Raw genomic sequence first — 6817 nt, forward strand, 5'->3', positions numbered from 1 at the left:
TGTCCCCCCGCTGGCCCACCTTTTGTCCCGGGCTCAAAGGCAGCTGGGACAAATGACCTGGAACAAAGGCCTGTTCTGTAATAGTGTAGGGTTGTCGACCTTGAAAAACTGCTCCCTAGTAACATCTCCTGTAACCAAGCTACTGTTGTTGGTTTTGCTGAGGGTGTGGGTGTTGCGTTTGTGAGAATAAACAATAGTAGCATCTTCATGATTGAGCCCGTGTTCAGTTCCAAAATTCAAAATTCCAAATTTTTTTTCGGCACCCGCATGGAGACTTAAATCTAGACGAAATAAAAAACGCATTGTGACTGCTGTATGTGAATGGCGAGACGAATCTAATGAACCTAATTAAACTGTAATCAGACGCTAAATTGCTACAGTAATGGTACATTAAACAACCTCTAATGACGGATTAATTATGCTCGTTAGATTTGTCTCGCGATTTACAGACGAGTTCTGTAATTATTTTTGTGATTAGTCTATGTTTAATACTTCAAACGTAGAAAGATGTCTTTTTAAAATTTTTACAACGCGCAACCAAACGGGGCCTGAGTTGAAGTCAGAGCAGATCAGGAAGGTAACCGAGCTTGGACTCCTTTACACAGTCCTGCCCTTCATGAGCTTCTATACTCCTGCAGGTACGGTACGGGGCCACCATCATATTTTCTCTTTACCCCTTTGCTTATATTTACGATATGTAGATATTTGGTTCAATGGAAATAAACGATACCTGTGAAGAGAAAACTGAATATTTGACGGTGCAGTGCCGTATCATACCTTGCTTGGGTCACTTTCTACTTGTAATTATTAATGGGCAAATTTTGAATCTTGGAAGTATAAAATAGTTGGTTTTTATTAACTGCAAACCTCAATTTATTTATTGAATAATATTTTTTGATATTTGCTCTTTTTGCCAATCTGAATCTGAAATTACAAAACATGACCTTGCATGGAGAACCTTTGGAACTTCACTATTGCAAAATCATATGCTAATTTGTATGTTGTCTTCTGTGTCTGCACGTTATTTCGCTCGTATTGTTTGTAAATATTACACAGCAGACGCTATATTTCATCTGAAAAGACTGGATCTGAAACAATTTTAACTTGTTATGCTTTGTACTTTTCAGGTTCTACTAGCAGTTCATTACCATTGCCAGTGGAGAAAATTAACCACTCCTGAGTTGAAGTATGGTAGTACCTTGCATATTTACAAATCCATCAAGTTGAATCTGCGGCTGTTTGACATGTTGCAGGGCTGATGCTTTGGATGTCTCAAAAGTTGATAATTTAATTTCTTTTAGTTCAAGCGTTGATAATTTAATTTCTTTTAGTTCAAGCCACCATGAACAGTTGTGGACCTTATACTCTTCCTCACTAGTTGTTTATGATCATTGCTGTTATGACTATGTTGCTTGCCTTGGTTTGCTCTGACCATTCTTTGTTAGTATGTTGCTTGCCTTGGTTTGCTCTGACCGAGAAAAGTAGCCTATTTCAGCATGTCCTAGAATTTGCTTCCTTTCTTCGAAAAAAAAAGGAATTTGCTTCCTCAAGTTATAGTTCATCAAAAAGAGCCACCGTGCATGTAGGATGCATATTGTTGGCAGTTGGCACGGCCGCATATCTCTAAAAGACGAAAGCTCACCCTGGGATCGGGCCCAAATCGAGCGTAGGAGGAGCCACGTCACCCGAATTTTCTCAACCGTCCGTTCACATGCTAACGATCGGATTCAACCTTTGCAGCTTCTACCTCCGGCTATTCTAGAACTATCAGGAGCTCCCTCGACCTTGACGTGTGAAGGTCACGGCGACGAATCAAACCAGGATCCTGATCCTAGCGAACCACGTCGCCGGCGCCCGCTCGCGCCTTGGCCTGCTCGCCCGCCGACACCACCCGCGCCCGCCTTGGCCTGCACGGCCGTCGATGCCGCCCGCGCCCACCGTAGCCCGCCCGGCCGGCCGCCGCCTTGGCCTGCTCGCCTGCCGTGGCCCAGCCCGCCGCCTTGGCCTGCTCATCCGTGGCCCAGCCCGCCGCCTTGGCCCGCCGCCTTGGCCCGCCGACGCCGCCCGCGCCTGCCGACACCGACCTCGCCTGCCTGCCCGTACCCGTCCACGCCGACTGACGCGCCGGATCTGGCGATAGAGGGCGGCGGCGGACAGGGAGGAAGTCGCGCGGCACTGGGGAGGGCCCGAGCTCCAGCAGGAGGACGTCGCCGGCCGGCCAGAACACTGACATATCTTCGGTCGGTCAGAATTGTTTTCCTGCACAATCCTGAAGCTTCGCCACATAAATGTCTAGACTTTTATCTTCCTGATACCCAGCAATCTATCGCTCGATTCCATAAATCTCTGCGCCGCCGGTCCCGAAGACCAGGGGCGCAGGCCGCCGCACTGCCGGGCCCTGCAAGCCGCGGAAGCGGGTGCTTGACGCGTGAAGCACCACGCGGGCGCGGGCCCCGTCGCTGGCCGTGGCCCAGCCGGTCACTGGCCGCCACGCGGGCGCAGGAGCGACCCCGCCTGCCAGGCGCAAAGCCGCCGCCGGCCGGGCCCCGCAGGCCGGGCGCGCGCGGCCAAACGCAGCGGTGCAAAGCCGCCGCCGTCCGAGCCCCGCAGGCCGGGTGAGCGCGGGTAAACGGGGCAGCTGCCGCCGGCCGAGCCCCACGGGCCTGGCGCGCGCGCGAGCGCAGAAGCCGCCGCCGGCCGGTCCTCCTCCCACAGGCGCCAGACGACGCCGCCTTGTTTCCTAGAGAAGCACGAGAGAGATAGCTTCTGGTGTTGGAGCTCACACCGCCGCTGCCGCTATCCCACTGATTGTCAACTCCATTCGCCTACGTCTGAGCAGATAGGCACGGCGCCTGCCCATCCGCAGCTCGTAGCGGCGTCGCGCCGTCCCCTCCGCCACAGGGTCCAGGAAGCGGGAACCTGCGTGTGCTGTTGCCGGCACCACCTCCACGCATCCAATTCCAACTCCGGCTCCAGGTTCTGTACACTCCATCACCTTTTTGTGAGACCATAAGCTCCAGCACTACATCAATCTTGTATACCGCAAGCAATCTCGTTCGGCAAAGATATGTTGCTAGCACTGTTATCGTAATATTAGGCATCAATTTTGCTACAAACTACTGATTTTGACAAAAGTAGTCTGCTGAAAAATTCTATCATTAGCCATGGGAGTTTTTAGCTGCTTTTGCGGTTCGTTCAGGGAACCTAGGCATACACATGCAGATAACCTGTGAAAGGAAGTCATTTCAGAGATGCTTATAATTTGGACATTATAGCTGCAGTACGTACCCTATTATTGAATTCCCCACATTATGTACCTTTTTCCATCCACAATACTTGTGATTCCTACTCTGATTTTCCTATTTCCATCTTTGTTGATCAGTTCCAAAATAGTGTTGCTCTGATATACAGTACACATTGAGTGAGAACTGGTATATTAGAAATATGCTTCTAATAGTAACACTTTCTTCACAGCAACTGTGAATTGAATAGTGCATCTAAATCATTTAACCTCTTTTATTGTTATTATGTTTCTCCAGGAGCAACTACAATTCACAAATTAAAGATAACTATGGATCATGGGGGACGGCTCAAACCTACAGCAACACAAGGAATCTGAACTTCTACAGGCAATAACTAGCAACTTACTTTCTTCAACAGTTTAGAGCTATGGTCATGATCTTCAACCAACATCTAGGCTGAATATGGTAAGAGATTGGTCAGGGGATTTCGTTGCCACCTTGCTTTCTACCTCTGATATACTTCCCTTCCTCTTCTACGGGAACAAATGATAACCTTTGAAGGTTCAATTTATATGAACCACAATTTTGTATTAAATATGTAATTTTATCAAGGTATCATGTACTATTTGTAGGCACTCAGAATCCATGAATCACATAAATATGATATTACCACGAATGTCTCAAATGTGTAATCTCTGTTTAAAAAAGATCTCCATTCACATCCAAAGTGCTGTGAAATGGTATACTGTCCCATGGTAAACCACAAGCTCAACTCACCTGAAGGCGCGGCAAAGCCGCGCCAGGTTTCTAGTATAGTACGAATTCTACAAGGATCCCTTGTGCCCTGATTGTGATGTTCTTTCACCTATCAGCTGACTAACAAGAGATGTGTGAACTGTGAAACAGCTGTTTTTTTTTAACTGACTATTCTGTTGGTGTTGTTAAATCGATGAAAGTGTTATGCCTGTGGTCGGTTAAGCACTATCTAGTTAATCGTGTTTCAGGCTTACAGTTAATCGTAATCTGGTTGGTGCTGGAAGTCCACTTGAACTGAAGGCGATAGATTGTGGTTCTTCTGAATGAAAAAATCAAATATGAATCTGAATGCCTTGTTTCAGCTTCAATTCTGGAATGATAGTCGTTTCAGCTTTCTCAGCAACACATTTAATTTGGAACTGAAACGGTCTGTTTTTTCAGCTCACTTTCCGCACACGGGGAATTGCGAAGCATCTGCTTTAATTTTCAGTAACTTGATCGGACAAATTCAGTTTCAGGAAGCTCATGTGCAGTCTGAATAGGTAAAAAAGAGATGCACAAATTTTGCATTGTTTTTACCGTGCACAGCACAGACAGCACAAATTTTGGGGATGCACAAATTGTGCTCTCGAGGCTAAGGTTGTCCGCACTAGTGTGCAAGTGCGGTAAAGGTTACTGCTAAAATCCCTTGCACCGGGCTACGCTAAAGTGCATGCTACCGAAGCGGAGCGTCTCTGTTCCGCCAAATCTAGTGGGATCCAGGATCTCACTATCCCTCCACGCCGGCCCCACCGATGGGGGCGACCGTTGCTGCCCGCGCGAAGAGAGGAGGAGATGGGCCGCCGCCGCCGCCGCTGGGATTCTCCGGCACCGCCCGAGACAGAGCAGCAGCAGGAGGGAGGGGCCGTCGGCAACCTGGACTCGCTCGAGACCCGGCAACAACAGGAGGGAGGGGCATGTCGGCACGGTCAAGCTCGAGCAGGGACCAGGAAGGGCACGTCGGCATAGCCGAGCTCGAGCGACCCGGAGCAGGGAGGAGGGGCGCGCCATGGCCCTGCGCCGTCCGCAGCTGGCACCCCGCCGTGCCGTCGGAAGCCGCTGCTGCCCTGCGCCGCCTCCCCACTACTTGCCGACGCGCTTGTCGTCCTCCTCCTAGCAGCGCTGCACCCAGCAGACCTCCGGGGCTCGCGTCGGAGGAGGGGCGCCTGGATTCAGGCGACAGCGCTTGAATCTTGGCTGCCCGTGTCGGAGGGGGCCTCAGGGAGGGAGTGCTCCAACTCCGCAACCGCCGGAGAAGAGGGTCCGGCCGGCCTCCGTGCCGGATCTTGACGGCCGCGCCGCGGAGGGGGGAGGCCGCGGAGGGAGGGGGGAGGAAGGAGGCCTGAGGGCGAGCAACGGCAGAGGGGGGGGGGGGGGGGGGGGGAGCGGATGGAGGGAGAGGTCTAAAAAATCTGATGTGTGAGTCTCGTCTGTGGTAGGTATAGAGAGTGTTATAAAATAGGACGTGTTAAGCCGCGACCAGTCGCGCTACAGGGGACTGCGCGACCCAGCATGATCCAAACCGCACAGCGCGTGACCCCTCCTTTCTTTCGGATTTAACGAATGCCTCTCCGTGGCACTAATAAATGTCACTTTCAGACTACAGTATGATGAGAGGTTAAGTTCAGATTCTTTTTTCTAACATGCCACTTCTTCAAATAAATATTTTATCTCCTTCGTATGATCTCCGTTTTGAATACCGATTGCACCATTGTGTTCTACGTGATGAGATGAACAAAACTAGACCTCACTTGTATATATTTCAAAGGTGTTTTGCACTAGTAGCAACTTATACATAAATTTGAGTTTGATATTATTGAAGGAGTTGCTACAATATTTATATATAAATTGCCACAAATGTAAGATAAATGTTGCTAAAAAACATAATTTGTTATAAGCATAAGTTGCCACAAAATAGGATCTTTCATATATATAAGTTGTCATAAACATAAAATATACACATAAGTAGTAAAAAAGACTTAAGTTGTTATACACATAAGTTTATATACAAATTATTATAAAAATAAAGTTATCACACATTTAAACAAAAATTGCCAAAAGATCTATTATACATATTAGTTGTCACGCGTATAAGATATAAGTTACTGCAAATAAAATCTATCAAATTCGAACATATAAGTTGACACAAAATAAAAATTGTTATGCATATAAGTTGTTAGTACATTGAGTCGATTTACACATAAATTGCTACAGATCGAGAGCAAGTCATCACATAAGTTGCTACTAGTATAAACATCGTTAAAACATATGCAACTGGGGTCTAGTTTCGTTCGTCTCGTCACGTAGAACACATTGGTGTGACCGGTTTTGAAAACAGAAGTAATATAAAATAGATAAAACATTTTTTAGGTACAAAATTCATTTCCTTGTAAGCGTGTTGCACGTGCAGCCATGGCATTATGGGATGTGCATGCAAGCCACATTAATTTTTTTTAAAAGTATGATAAATTAAAAGTATGATCTAGTACGTGGGCTGTTATACAATCTAGCATGTGGGTTGTTGGGTTGCGAACGCGTTGTACACTCAGCCGAGGAGTTAAGGCCGCGCGTGGGCCTTAAGCTGTGGCTGTGTGATCGCGCGGGGATGGGCTGGACCGGTCGCACGTTCATCCTCCGGAGCGACCGGTCGCCTGGTAGCTTTTTCCTATAAAATATGAATGGAACTGAGTATACATGAAAAAATCTCGAGCCTAAACGTTAATGTGATGGGCCGAACTGGGCCGAGGCCCCGAGAAATTCCACTTCCAGTCTTGCGATGG

General features: G+C 48.0%; 1 long non-coding RNA gene across 1 annotated transcript; it reads left to right on the top strand.

Annotated features, from left to right (window-relative positions):
* Nucleotides 1-2037: 2037 nt before the first annotated feature.
* Nucleotides 2038-3922, top strand: LOC120659280. The gene is made up of 2 exons (XR_005668963.1): nt 2038-2240; nt 2320-3922. It is a non-coding gene; the product is annotated as an uncharacterized LOC120659280 (long non-coding RNA).
* Nucleotides 3923-6817: the final 2895 nt, after the last annotated feature.

Source organism: Panicum virgatum, chromosome 2N (assembly GCF_016808335.1).
Source record: "Panicum virgatum strain AP13 chromosome 2N, P.virgatum_v5, whole genome shotgun sequence".
Taxonomy (NCBI): domain Eukaryota; kingdom Viridiplantae; phylum Streptophyta; class Magnoliopsida; order Poales; family Poaceae; genus Panicum; species Panicum virgatum.